The sequence below is a fragment of the Neophocaena asiaeorientalis genome, unplaced genomic scaffold, assembly GCF_003031525.2.
Source record: "Neophocaena asiaeorientalis asiaeorientalis breed wild unplaced genomic scaffold, Neophocaena_asiaeorientalis_V1.1 scaffold89, whole genome shotgun sequence".
In the NCBI taxonomy this organism is placed as follows: domain Eukaryota; kingdom Metazoa; phylum Chordata; class Mammalia; order Artiodactyla; family Phocoenidae; genus Neophocaena; species Neophocaena asiaeorientalis.
In genome coordinates this window covers 8818015-8832690 of record NW_020172592.1, presented here as the reverse complement: position 1 = coordinate 8832690, position 14676 = coordinate 8818015, and the positions used below count along the sequence as shown (strand labels likewise).

Sequence of the window (14676 nt, the reverse complement as noted above, 5' to 3'; positions counted from 1 at the left end):
ATGATAGGCACTTGTCCTATATTTCTCCCTCTCTTACCTTCAGCTTCTATATATACTAAAAATTTATTTTGAATCTATCTCACTGCAGCTACCCAAATGTAGGCCCTTATCTCTTCTCTCCTGGCAGCCACATTCAACAGTTTCCCTGCTTCTGGCCTCACCTTCTCCAAACCACCTTGTATGGTCTACCACCTTTTAACATACAAACCGTTCCCTGGCACCTGGTGCATATTCCTCAATCAGAATCCATAAAACTCTATTTAATAATTTTTCTTTCCCCTGTATTCTTGTAAGCTGATCTCTCTATATTTTCCTAGTTCTTCCAGTATAATTTCTGAAACAGAACATCACTCCTAAATAAAGAATGAATTAATTAATAAACGAATGAATTTGCTGAACTAAAATGTGTAGTTTTTTTTTTTTTAAAGAATCACATCTTCTTGCTTTTTGATATAGCTCACTGAAGCTTTGGGGATGAACAGAACTCATCATAGCCTTAACAAAGATTCCTGGTTAAAGAAATGCTTGGACATGCCTCTTTAAATTGCAACTATTTCTAAGAGTTATTATGCTATAGTGGGTTTTCAGAATGCTCTTCTGAAATGTTATAAATGTTCTTTGAAACTGGAAGAAGCTTTTCTTTTTCTGATTGCATCTTTTTGTATTAGGTAGTTAATGCAGTGAAAAAAGATTATCTGTTTGCAATTTTTCAAAATTAGATTTCATCAATAGGATTAAAATATCAAGATTAGATTTCTGCTTAGCTTCCTAGATTTCTTTGATGCTCTGTCCCTTTTTATCCAATTGCATTATCACATGCTTCACTAGCACTTTAAAGCTGTATAAAACCTGCTTTCTTTATATTAATTTCCCATTCAGCCATCCTCAGTAGCTTTCTTTTTCGTATATATGACTTTCTTTCAAGATTCCTCATAATTTGGCCTAATCCAAATGTCCAACTCTATTTCTTCCTATTTTCTAATATGCAAAATGGCTTATTCAGGATATTCTATTACCCCCACTCCATACCCCAAAATAGTGCATCTGCTATTAATTTCATGTCTTTTGTTTTTTTGGTTTCCTTTTGTAATGAAAATATTTACCTTGTTCTATCCTTTTATCCAAACTCTTGCAGGCCATTATCAGAGTTCACTTTCAAGTAACTTACCACAGTTACTGTAATAGAAGGTTACAGTAGTTATAAAGACCTGGGTTCAAAACGTGACTCTGGAATTCCCTAGATCAATGAACCCCTCTAATTCCCATTTTTCTCATTATAAAATGGAAAAAAATTCCATCCACCTAAGTTAGACTGTTGGAGTGATGAACTAAGATAACTACTTGGCACAGTGTTTGGACATGTAATCATTAATTTTCAATGATCCTACCTCATGCCAGGAGCTGTGGTTGCAAAGCTAGATAAGACAGACACAGTATCAGTGTTCTGGGGTTTATAGTGTTACAGGGGATACAGACATTAAACATATGTCTGTATTCCCTATTTATACATACGTATATATGTATACACACACACATATACAATATATATGCAATTTTAATGTATGTTTCTAAAGGACAGTATATTAAAAATACAAGGGCGACTTTACTTAGGTGGAGACTGGGAATGAAGCAGCCAGAGAAGGCTTCCCTTAGAGATCGGCATCTCAGTGGAGATCCAGAAGATGAACAGAAGTTATACAGCAAAGCGTTCAGGAGTAACTCAAAACAGTAGTTTAGTATCGTTGTTTTATTGCTAGCACTGTTATTACTATCCTCTCGAAATCTTTCACAAACACTGACCTCTGTTCTCTGAAAATCTACTGCATTGTATTATATTCTTTTACTAGTATTTATCTTCCTCTATGTTTCTGCATTTTGTTTTAATCTTGTTCCTCTGTGCCTTGCAAGGTTCTTCCCATTTTCTGAAATGTCTCTATTCTTGTCTTGACCTGTTTTGGGAGTAGCTTAGAGATTCTTAGGCAAAACTGGATACTCCAAAATAGGGGCTTCCATGGCACCTTCTACATAACTGTATATAACTGGCCATTGTTGTATGTTAAAAATGATTTCTTTCCCAAATGCCCTTGCAGTCCTGAGGGCAGAAAACATGTTAAATTTATCTTTTAACTATATAAATCCATGAAGTTGGTATCATCATAAAATGAGCACCAAAAAACTGTTTGTTGAAAATATGATTTTTGACTTTGACAGTTTTATGTCATGTCTCTAAGTAAATTCTAAGTTATTTAAGGCAAGATCCCTTAGTTCAATTTTATTTACCACTATCATACTATGGCACAAGTGGTATTCTGTGTGAGTTTTATGCTGACTGATTATGAAGACATTTTTCATATCTATTTAAAGATAACATTTTATTATCCTTTGACTATAAAATTTGACATACTTAGAAAAATGATACGAAATATACCATCCTACTCATTTTTCCCAACTTCCTGTCCAACAAGATGAAAACCACTATAATATGAAATATTAGCTTGAGAATTTAAAAGTAAATAAGATAGAATTATTCTTTTGCTGGTGAGAAGTCTTTGTTGCTACTCTAAATGTTCTTACATGCTACTATTTTTTTCAGAATTTGAAACAATGGAAAGGGTTTTTTAAAGTTATTTGCATAGTTTTTGAGCTTATACTAAGAGTAAAAAAGGCACTGAAGTAATAATTCTCCTAAGACCCAATGATGAGTCAATTTAGAGCTGTTAGGGAAAAAAAATACCATTTGGTGAAAAATTATATGTAAACACTCATCTCAAGCACCACTCTGCAACATGTTTTCCTAGTAGTGTAAAATACTTCCCCTTAAATAGGAACAGAAATCTCAAGACCTCAGTTCAGCTATCAGTTTGGTACTCCACTGGAAGAAGAATATGTGCCTCACATGTTGCTATTAGTATAACTGGTACAAATTGTGCTTTTTAAAAAATAAATCAAGTCCTTATTAATTGTAAATTCTTCAACAAGAATATTTTTAACTTCATATATACAAATCTACAAAAACTTGTCAACTATTGATATTTTGACATATACCAGACTGCAAATATTATTTCATAGATAAAAATAGAGAAGGTTAAAATTACTGATTTAGTGCAATTATAGTTTTAAAGATAACCATTTAACAGTCTGTAACCTTCAATCACTTCACAGAAATGATACGTATCGAAATCACATAAAGTTGTAATTTCAAATTACCTGTACATCTAATGAAACATAGTCATTCCTTCAAAGTAGTTATTAACATTTCTTATAGTAAATTCATTATAGGGCTCATTTTACAAATGAGTACTTTTTAAGAAATAATTATGCAGCTTCTAAAGGGTGGTATCTATATTTATATATATTTATCTTACACATAAAACCATTATATACAAACAACGCATAGTTTAAGTATACTGGGTATTACTTTAAATACCTAGATTTATGAAGTAGCAAGGAAACCTTCTGTGTTATCAAACTAAGTTTTAAAGGTTATGAAATGTACTGATGATGCAAAATTGCTGTATAAGCTTGAAATATTTAACAGATATATAGAGACTAAATAAATAAGACATTTAAAACATTCATTCTTAGGACAATATATTTGTAAAACTCATTATTATTATATTAGGAAGGATCTGAAGTTAGATCTGTCCTATTATAAGAAATAAACAAGATAATTATGTTTGTGAATATTTGAAAGATTTTGAAGTTTGATCTCATATATTCTCTGGGTAATAAACTAATACAAATATTATAAAAGATTGTTTTTACTTTTTAGATTACAGTGGAGGTGTGAGTGCACGCACTTCTTGGATTTAAAGTTTGATTTGGAAAGAACCTGGTAAGAGCTTTAAAAGTAAAACCATGGAAGTTCAGGGGATAAGTCAGTTGGACTATCTCAAAGGAAAAAATCAACATGTGTGTTTAATAAAAATTTAGAAATTTGACAATCAGAGTACTAACGGTTGCTAAATCATGATGTATCCTCCATTCCATTCCTGAAACATGTATGCTTTAACATCTGCTCCTTAAACAATGGACAGGTAACAAAATGTTTGCAGATGACTTGCCTAAATATGCACAGAAATAGCCTACAGCATGGCAATAGCATGTTTTCTCTGCAAGGAGGAAAGATTTAACCCAAATGCAAAGAAAAGGAAACACACAACACAGAGTTGAACAAATAAATGCAAAATAGAATTTAAGCTTACACATAGAAGCCAAGAAAATAAATCAAAGTGGGACTGAATGCATGATATTAACTGATTGTTTTCCTATTAAAAATAAGGATGGGCTTCCCTGGTGGTGCAGTGGTTGAGAGTCCACCTGCTGATGCAGGGGACACGGGTTCGTGCCCCGGTCCGGGAAGATCCCACATGCCGCCGGTGAGCCATGGCCACTGGGCCCGCAGGTCCGGAGCCTGTGCTCTGCAGCGGGAGAAGCTACAGCAGTGAGAGGCCCGCGTACCGCCAAAAAAAAAAAAAAGGGTATTTAAAGGTGATACTTTTAATGTCACAATAATTATGCTACTAGTGGTTATTCATTTACTTAACAAATATTATCAAGTGTCTAAAGTATGTCACACTGTGCGCTGTAGAAAACTGTGTAGACTGATAAAAAGAATATGCTTTTACACAAAATGTTTTATATTTCAGATCTAATCTGAATAAAAAACCTCCAAACTGAAAGTACACACCTTATCATCAGAGTGTTGGGCCGGGGAAATGGGAGGAGAATTAGAATAAGTAGTATTTACTGGTACAATTCAGAATCTATTAGGCAGAATGCCTTACTAGGTAAAACACATTTGATCACAATATCCCTTTGAGGTAAAATGATAAAATTAAACCTTAATCTAGCTAACACTATAGTTAATCCAAAGTGGCTTCTAAAAAGTCAGTCAGGCTTAGGGAAAACTGCTTTACTTTGACTCCATGTTTTGGGCAATATCTTCATACTTTCCTCACAATGAATATCCAGAAATTTATTGATCTATTAATAACTCAGAAGAGTCTGTCATTTTCAGTTTGTCAAAAATAGGCAGTGATTTTTATTATAATGCTCTTTTTTTCTAACCTGCCAAACATTATAGAATTCTGAGATGATTTCTCTAGAATTTAAATCAGTATATTATGAACACAATTAAATGCCATAATATTACAATGTCTCATTTTTCCCAAGAGATGGACACGCAGGCTACATTTTTTCATAACTTTGTATACTCTGCTAAATACTAAAGTTGGAATTCTTGTCAACCCACAGTCTACTCTCTGAGAATATTAGTGAATTAATGTTTTACAGATGCCAGATACATGCTGTTCACAAAGAGAAAAAAAAGGCATTTAAGGAGAGCCAAGGGAATCTTGCTCACTGTCAACTGGGAACCTCTGAAATACCTGATTGTTAAGCAGGTTGTGTCATCTCCTGCCAATTACATCCTGATGGGGGGAGATGAAAGGCAATTCTTTGACCAAAATAGAATTTGCCTTTATCCTCAGAGAGCTTTAATTCGAAACACAAACAATGGAGCGTGTAGTTTTCTGGTAATGCTACCTTCAGTTATTATCTTTTTAATGTTAGCGTGAACATATTTCTGCCTTTGCCCTCCCCTTGTCTCTTTGGCCCTCTCACCTTAAAACTCCCATTTCCCTACACTGCCAGGAAAAGCTGCTGCTGAACATTACATTGCTAATTATATTTATTGCTTCCTCTGTGTTAGTCTTCAGGACAGAAATGTAGACGTCAACATAAACGTTATGTTACATTACAAGTGACAGCACTCACAGAATCTTAAGTGTCATACTTGATTCAGAACACTGAAATCTGCCAAGAATTTCTATTCTATTTTAAACAAAGGGCCCAAAATAAAAATTAATAGATATATTATTATTACCATTACTGTTATTATGCAATAAATTTCACTGTTAGCTCAACCTATTTTAACAAAATGGATTTGGAGGCATATTACTTCATTCCTTTCTTCTCTTAGGCCCCCTTCCCTTCTTTAAGTTTGGTCATGTGTATCCTTCATCTACTTCTTTTCTGACTTTGCTACATAAGGGCCCTGACAGCAGAATAACCTTCAACTGCAGATCAAACGTTACAGTGAAAATTTTACTTAAATCTGTTCTCTGCTTAGGGTCTTATGCATATGAGAGATAAAACAATTATACCAATGACAAAAAAAAACAAAAGTGCTAAAATTTGAGCATACTTGTATGTTAATCAATATGGATTATTCCTGACGTGAAAATGGTGATATATGTCAAATTTATAAAATGGCTTGTATTAAAATATGGAGTACCCACATTTTAAAAAAGAGACTATTTGGTGTTATTCAAGGGTTCAAACTGGCTGGGGATGTTTATTTCAGGTCCTCATTCTGATCTACATCCTGTGGTTTTTTGCACAAAAGAATCACAATTGTTTATCACAATTAACCCTTGAGAGATGAAGAAATGACCCTTAGCAGTTCAGAGTTTATAAGGTGAATCCTTCCTGCAAATATATATCCTATTTCAGATAAATTTCTCTAATCCCTATTATAGGACTTAACACAATATATGCATCTATTTATTTGTCTGCCTTTTCACCTGTGTTGCTATGAGAGCATATTTAATAGTAGTATTATCTACAATACAAGAGAAGTGATGGAAACTTGCTCTAAGGAAGTGATGCTTGAGTTGGGAATCAGAAGGATGAGATTGATTTATTAAAGCAAATATCCAAGGGATCCAAGGAATAGGCATAGTAAGTGCAAAGACCTAAAAGAAAAGAGACAGGGAATTAAAGGAACCAGAAGAAGAAAAGGAACTGCAGAATGTTAGTAGAGGGTAAGGGGATAAAGGTCCAGAAAAGGATTCCGAGGTAGAAAGGACCAAGACCAAAAAGCAGATTTTCCTAGTTTCTATCTTTAAACAGAGGTGATGGGCTACTGTTTTGCTTCCTGAGAAGATTGCTCTGGCTTCAGTGTGATAACCTGATTGGACAGGCCAAGTGGTGAGCAGCAGGGAGAGGGCAGGATCTGAGTTAACAGCATTGTTTCACCAAGTGGAACTGTAGTCATGGTGACCTTTACACAGCTTGTCTGGTGTCCAGCAGAAGAGTCCACTTAGTCTATTACATACAGGCATGATCGTAGAGGTAAATATCTTTCTTTTCATATTTCCTAAATACTTTCTCACACATGTAAGATCATGGTTTCTTGTCATTTTTGCCCATGATTCACTTTCTCTAACCTCAAACATGGCTTCCTTCCCTGAACTTAAATATGTACATTTTCAATAGTTTTCTTTTTACTTTATTATTATTTTAAAGAAACTATGGCCAGTTCAAGCTTAAGGCTCTGATGTCATTATTTTTCAAAGTTAAGGCTCTGATGTCATTATTTTTAGCTGCTCATATTTCCGTGCACCACAACTACTGAGCCTGCTCTCTAGAGCCTGTGAGCCACAACTACTGAAGCCTGCACGCCTAGAGTCTGTGCTCTGCAACAGAAGAAGCCACGGCAATGAGAAGCCTGCACACCGCAATGAGAAGCCTGCGCACCGCAGCAAAGAGTATCCCCCGCTCTCTGCAACTAGAGAAAAGCCCACGTGTAGCAATGAAGACCCAATGCAGCCAAAAATAAATAAATAAAACAAATAAATTTATTTTAAAAAAAGGAGACTGGAAACTATTGATTGCCTCTGATGAATTTCTGAACAAAGGGGTGTCAGTTCACATCTAGTTTTCTGGTCGTTTGCATAGTAAAAATGGAAATATTTTGCTTATCAATGGCATAATATTTTCCTATTCCTCTGTCAGATAAGTTATTACATCTTATTCTAGAAAAAAATTAATATATGTCTAAGAGACTGTGCAATCTTAGCATGAACGTTTAAAAATTCCATACTGTTGTTAGGAAAAATTTGCAAAACTTTGACGTAGTGTTAAGGTACCTAGTACCTAGGACGGCTATCTAGCATGACATAATACAGCGAATAGGTGTTCCTCCCTGCAAATCTTCCATTTGCCTCCGAGATTTAGGCCAGCAAAGGGCAAGTCAATACGGGACACTAAACATCCATCCTTTCCAGGTTAATTTAAATATGTAGTACAACAGCTATTAAATACCAACAAAATAAAATCAAAAGAAGAAAAGTTTGCCAGGATAAAAGCACTTAAAAGGAGCTTGAACCCTGGCATGTATACAAAACCCCATTTGCAACACTAGAAATATCCAGACTTTTAGCCTCTGTATAAAGCTTTGTGGTAAATTCAAGTGAGATAACTTGTTAAAACAGAAACTAGTCTTGTAGTTCTTCATCATCACCTACTTTTTAAAGTATATATCCATAATGCATATTAGATAGGTATTTATTTATCACAAGAGAAATCCTGAGGTATAAAAATGTTGAGGAGACCATTTTAATGTCATTTCAGTGGCAGCAAAACTCACACAATGAATCAGTGACAGACCTGTGGATTGATTTTAGATCCCATTTGACTCCCTTTTTAACCACTCAGCAATTCCTGAGATTGCTTTCAGTGGCCGGAGATGCACAATCGAATTAAAACGGCAGACAGGAAAAATAAAATAAAATAAAAATGGAAAGTAGTGATTCTATGTGGTTTGATTTCTGACAATTTGAAACAATATATTTCCTGCATGTAAACATATAAATCTCAAAACTGTACTCAGGTATTAATACCAAAATTTCTGTCATTTCTATAGGAATGGATTGAAATTACTGAAGTATCTGAGTAAAATAGGCAAAGATAGAAATAATTGTGTTAAGTGAAAGCTGAAAGCCTATATCATTCAATTTTTGAGGCAATGATTAAAAGATGTCCTTTCACATAAATATATATTTATCCAAATACATTTATTCTAGCTGGAAACTCTAAAGACTAAGTACAAAATTAATTTTGAGTAAAAATGTAGCTTTTTAAAAAATATGTTAATATTTCAATATCTTCACAGGCAGATAGCTTGATAAGGCCCATTTACATTAAGGAAAATGAAATAAAGACTATACCAACTTTCTATTATTTAATAATTTGTGTGCCATGTAAAATTAAGTATTTTCTGTTTATTAATCTAAAATTCTATGTATAGTAATATCCAGATTCTTCTGTGTTCTTGAAATATTTATTACATGATCAAAATATTGAGAAATAGTAAAAGGGCATGTTTCATTGCTAAACTTACTTTGAATGAGAATTGAGAAACTTTAATTTTTAAAATACTTTAAGAAATAAGGGGCTTCCCCGGTGGCACAGTGGTTGAGAATCTGCCTGCTAATGCAGGGGACACGGGTTCGAGCCCTGGTCTGGGAGGATCCCACATGCCACGGAGCAACTAGGCCCGTGAGCCACAAGTACTGAGCCTGTGTGTCTGGAGCCTGTGCTCCGCAACAACAGAGGCCGCGATAGTGAGAGGCCCGCGCACCGTGATGAAGAGTGGCCCCCACTTGCCACAACCAGAGAAAGCCCTCGCACAGAAACGAAGACCCAACGCAGCAAAAATAAATAAATTAATAAACTCCTACCCCCAACATCTAAAAAAAATATATATATATATTTAAGAAATCTATTTCAAATATATTTCTATATATTAATGCTACAGATTCTGGTTATCCCTTTTGCGTAAAAAAGAATCACAACTCTTGGGCTTCCCTGGTGGCACAATGCTTAAGAATCCACCAGCCAACGCAGGGGGCATGGGTTCAAGCCCTGGTCTGGGAAGATCCCACATGCTGCAGAGCAACTAAGCCCATGTGCCACAACTACTGAGCCTGCGCTCCACAGCCCACGAGCCAGAACTACTGAGCCCACGTGCCACAACTACTGAAGCCCACACGCCTAGAGCCCGCGCTCCACAGCAAGAGAAACCACCGCAATGAGAAGCCTGCGCACCATAATGAAGAGTAGCCCCTGCTCACCGCAACTAGAGAAAGCCCGCACACAGTAGCGAAGACCCAACACAGCCAAAAATAAATAAATAAATATAAAAAAAAAGAATTACAACTCTCTTTGATTGTAAAACATATTTGAACTCTCCTGTGCCTCTAAGTGGAAATACCAGTAGGCAGGTTTTGTTTATTTTTGCTCAACACCTTTCTTACACAGAGAGGGAATTAGTAGAAAAAGAAAGTAACTGTTTTGTGGGTATCCAAGCACTTCTTTTATTGAAACCTGACTTCCAGATTATATTATCATATCCTTTTAAAGGACGCCATGAATTTGCCACTGCCATTTTACCAAGTTGACAGTCACTGTCACATTTTCAGCACCAAGAACTTAATGCTTCTTTTAAGTAGGTTCCTACTAATGCAAGTTGTAATTCATTTTACTTGAAATTCACTATTTTGAGAGTGTTTACACCTGAGTATTAATGAACACATAGTGCATGTCATTGAATATGGCAGGATTTCCTTCTTTGTTAAGGCCTAATCACATTTCATTGCATCTGACACCACATTTTCTTTACCCATTCATCTGCTGATGGACATTTAGGCTGTTTCCCTATCTTAGCTATTGTGAATATTGTTGCAATGAACCTGAAGGATATTATGCTAGGTAAAATAAGCCAGGCACAGAAGGGCAAATGCTACATGATTCCAGATATGTGAGGAATCTAAAACAGTCAAACTCACAGAATCAGAGAAGAGAATGGTGGTTGTCAGGAGTTGGAGGTGGGGAAAATGGGGAGTCGCTGCTCAATGGGTATACAGTTTCAGTTACACAAGATGGGTAAGTTCTAGCGATCAGCAGCACAACACTGTGCCTGTAGTTAACAGTACAGAATTGTGCACTTAAAGAGTTGTTAGGAGAGCAGATCTTGTGTTAAGTATTCTTACCACAGTAAAAAAAACTAACAAAAAAACGCACATGGGACAGCATCCTACCAAGGAGGATGCTACAGTACTGGTACACTATGAGACTAATGTTGATGTCACTAGGAAGGTCGTATGTTATTGACGGTTATGACAACAAATTTACTAGTTGTGTGATGATGGGTAGATTGTTGACTCTCTCTGAGACATAGTTCCCTAAAATGAAAAATGGAGATAACACCTTCATCACAGGGTTATAAATACAAAATGCTATAATAGTCATAAAACCATCAAATATGTCAATGATGAGTCATGAATAGTAATAAAATTAATGAAAAAATCATGGAGAGTAGTTACAGCAGGATGGAAATGGGGCAGAATAACAAGGGATAAATTGGATACATCATCTGCATAAAAATTTCACAAAATCAGTAAAAGCTATAATATAGTAATGAAATTAATATTAAAGCATGGTTATTTTTCAGTTAAAAATTACTATTTCTAAGTACAATATATTATATCTTGTTTCTTTTTGTTTAGTTATTTGTGTTTTCTTATTTTTATTTTTTAAACAAAGTGTGTTTGAACTGCTTTCACATATGCATTAACAAAATAGCATTCTCTGGATTTACAAGTGTGGAGAAACCATGTTTTTGTTATACACTGTGGGTGAGAAATTCGCATAACTTTGCATATGGTAGCTTAATGTTTTATGCACAGCATAAATTCAGCTTATTTGTAGACTTAGCAGTGAAAATTGAATGTGCGTAAGCCACAGTATGCTACCAAACATGTTTATCTAATTGTCCCCAGACAATTGGGAAACCATCTTTTCACTGGGGAGTTTAAAGAGTATCATCATGTCAGTGTATGTCATCTAGTGGTTTATGAAATTTAGATGTAATTTTCTTATTGTTTGTTATGAGAACTTTTAACAGTACTCAGTATCTTTCCCTCACTATCAGTCCAGGTTCTCAGCATGTGACACGACTCAACTTTTGCCACAGTCTCAAAATGGATGTACCTATATGTCTGTTTTCCCCTCCACACACGCGTTTACACCAAAAACATGCATGTTTCAGAACCAATCATAGCAATACTAGTAGTTTCTTCCTAAAATCTTGTATAGCTCTTGGCTAGCTTCCCTAAACTCAACTTGATCCTAATTTTCCAGCCTCATTTTTGAAAATCAGTGTACTAGATGCACACTGGGGTATTTGCCATTTCCCCATTGGACTTTAATGTCTCTGTTTTTCTATTCTATCCTTCTAGGCTTACATAACGGATCCTCCACAACCATCAATACTTCACCTATTTTTCAAAACTCAGCTTAAATGTGATGGCCTTTTTTCACTTCATCAAGTGTTCCCTTATTTACAGTCATCACCTTGTTCAAACTAGGCACACATTAAGTATTTCTGGAATATAAAATAAATACATGAGAAAATCTCTGACTTAATACCCTAAATCAGAATTAGTGTTTTTTTTTTTTTTTTGTGCAGTACGCAGGCCTCTCACTGTTGTGGCCTCTCCCGTTGCAGAGCACAGGCTCTGGACACGCAGGCTCAGCGGCCATGGCTCATGGGCCTAGCTGCTCCGTGGCATGTGGGATCTTCCCGGACCAGGGCACGAACCCGTGTCCCCTGCATCGGCAGGCAGACTCTCAACCACTGTGCCACTAGGGAAGCCCAGAATTAGTGATTTTAACCCTCTGCTCGCTCTGTACCAGGCTGGTACTTCCTTTTAAAGAAGTGGGTTCTCCACTCAGACATAAACCAATGAATAGCATGATTGCCTCAGGCCCATTATAAAATACCTATGAAACCCTTAATTTTTCATCAGTACAGTGAGGATGTGAAGAGTGCCCACCTCATCAGATTTTGTGAACACTGAGTAAGGTAATACATTCAAAGCAGCCAGTACAGAGTATAATTATTGCTTAGTAAATACTAGCTGTTTGGAGTATAGTTATTATTACTGATGTTTCATCATGTTGAAGTTACATATTTATGTATACGTTAAATCTTCGAGGGCAGACAGTTGTGTTTATGTTCCTCACCATTACTGTTAGAACCTTGCTTAGGAAAAATGTTTCTTATGTTTTTATTAAAGTCAATTTTATCTCTATTGAATATAAATTGCTTCTGAATACAAATTGCCTCCAAGATCACTTGGGCATTGATTGTAGCAGTTGAACAGAATTGTAGCTACAAAGCTGAAGAGCCCTAGATATAAATGTTAAGCCTCCATTATCTCCTAGTATTCCCCCAAATCTATTTAATAAATAAAACCTTTATTCCAGAACTTCTGGTTTTCTCATTATGTCTTTCCTTTTCACTTCAGTGCTATGCTCATCACCTCATGCTGATTCACAGCACCAGCCTTTGCTCTTTCTATTTCCCCAGCTCGCATCACATCCAAATTGACTACATGTGGTAAGCCTGGAGCAGCTGAGGGCCATGAGGAACCTAGACCAGAGGCCATTACACTAGAGCAAGGGGAGTGTCCTCAGATGTGAAAAACAGGTGACACTATCTGCTTAAAAGCTACCACAAGTTATCTTCTTAGCGTGCCACCAGTTAACTTTCATAGCATATTTTCTAATAGTAACTAAATTTATAAAATTATAAAGCTAAATATAGGTTCTTCCTGATTAAAATTAAGTACCAACAAAACTAGAAAGCAAATACAATTGAAATTAGCAATAGCAAAGCAATGGGACAATAATATCTTTGTGTATCTTGAAAAGTAAATACCTTCTTACAATATGAACGTGGTTCTGGTGACCAGAAGCTAGTCTTTGAAGCTAGCAGTTCTACCTTCCTTTGTGCTTTGGGGTAATTTACTTTTCTCTTTTTGAACCACAGCAAGATCTTCCTTCACAAAGCCCACTCCGACCCCATTTTGGCCTTTACTTGGCAGGAAGACAGTGTTTGCATATCAACTCAACCTTTGCTTCCTTCTTATTAGCCCAAGAATATTAAAGGTATATCCTTGGCACTCACATGCTTATAAGCCTTAAGCAAACAAGAGCACTAAAATCTTAAGATTTTACATGATTATGAGGTAGTTATCCAAATAATTTAGAATGGACTTGTATCATTTCCTCAGGTTATCATCAAAGTGAACAATCATGATTTAAAACAAATCTACAAGATAGCTTGCTGAGGCCTATTTGAAACACACTCCAAGAGGAGGTAAACATATTCTGATTTGTGGAAATTCAGTCTAAATTTATCTTGGTATTTTCCCCAAGTTTCAAATATATTAAACTAATGCCTTCCTTCTCACCTATATATCCAGGCTGTATTTCCACTACCTTAAACTTTGTTTCCAAATGAAGTAATTTAGGCAAGAAGACAAAGAGATAAAGGAAGAAAAACAGAACTAGAGTTCAAGGGCAAAGAAAGGGTCATGAAGAGGAAGAACAAAAGAGAAGATGAAAACAGCCCAAATAGGTGAGCAGGCAATGGGATTTAGCACTACTCTTTGTGTTTTTTGAAAAATATAATATTGATAACAAATTAGTTTTTATAAACAGAAACTTCCTTTTAAAATAGATTATATAGGGAATGAGTGCAAAGCAATCAATCAAAAAGGGCACAGTAAGAGAAGGATTTAAGTTGGAGTACACACCTCCAGTGACAGATTAGCTCCAAGAAATATAAAGTCTTTGATCCAAACTAGCTACTAGTAGTTATGAAGAAAAGAAAAATATATATTGGTCAATGTGCTGTTTATGATTCAGTCCTTGCGTCTGTATTGTGAGTGAAGATGTCACTCAGAAATTGGGTACTACGGATAACACAGTCTTTTAATAAGTAATTGATAATGACATCACTGCACCAATACGGCCTTAAGA

The 14676-nt window shown here is 35.6% G+C and overlaps 1 protein-coding gene across 1 annotated transcript in view; it reads right to left on the bottom strand.

Moving 5' to 3' along the window:
- The window catches only part of SEMA3A (semaphorin 3A), a 224422-nt gene that overhangs the window by 127947 nt on the left and 81799 nt on the right, over nucleotides 1-14676 (bottom strand). The gene's annotated exons all lie outside the window — the stretch shown is intronic.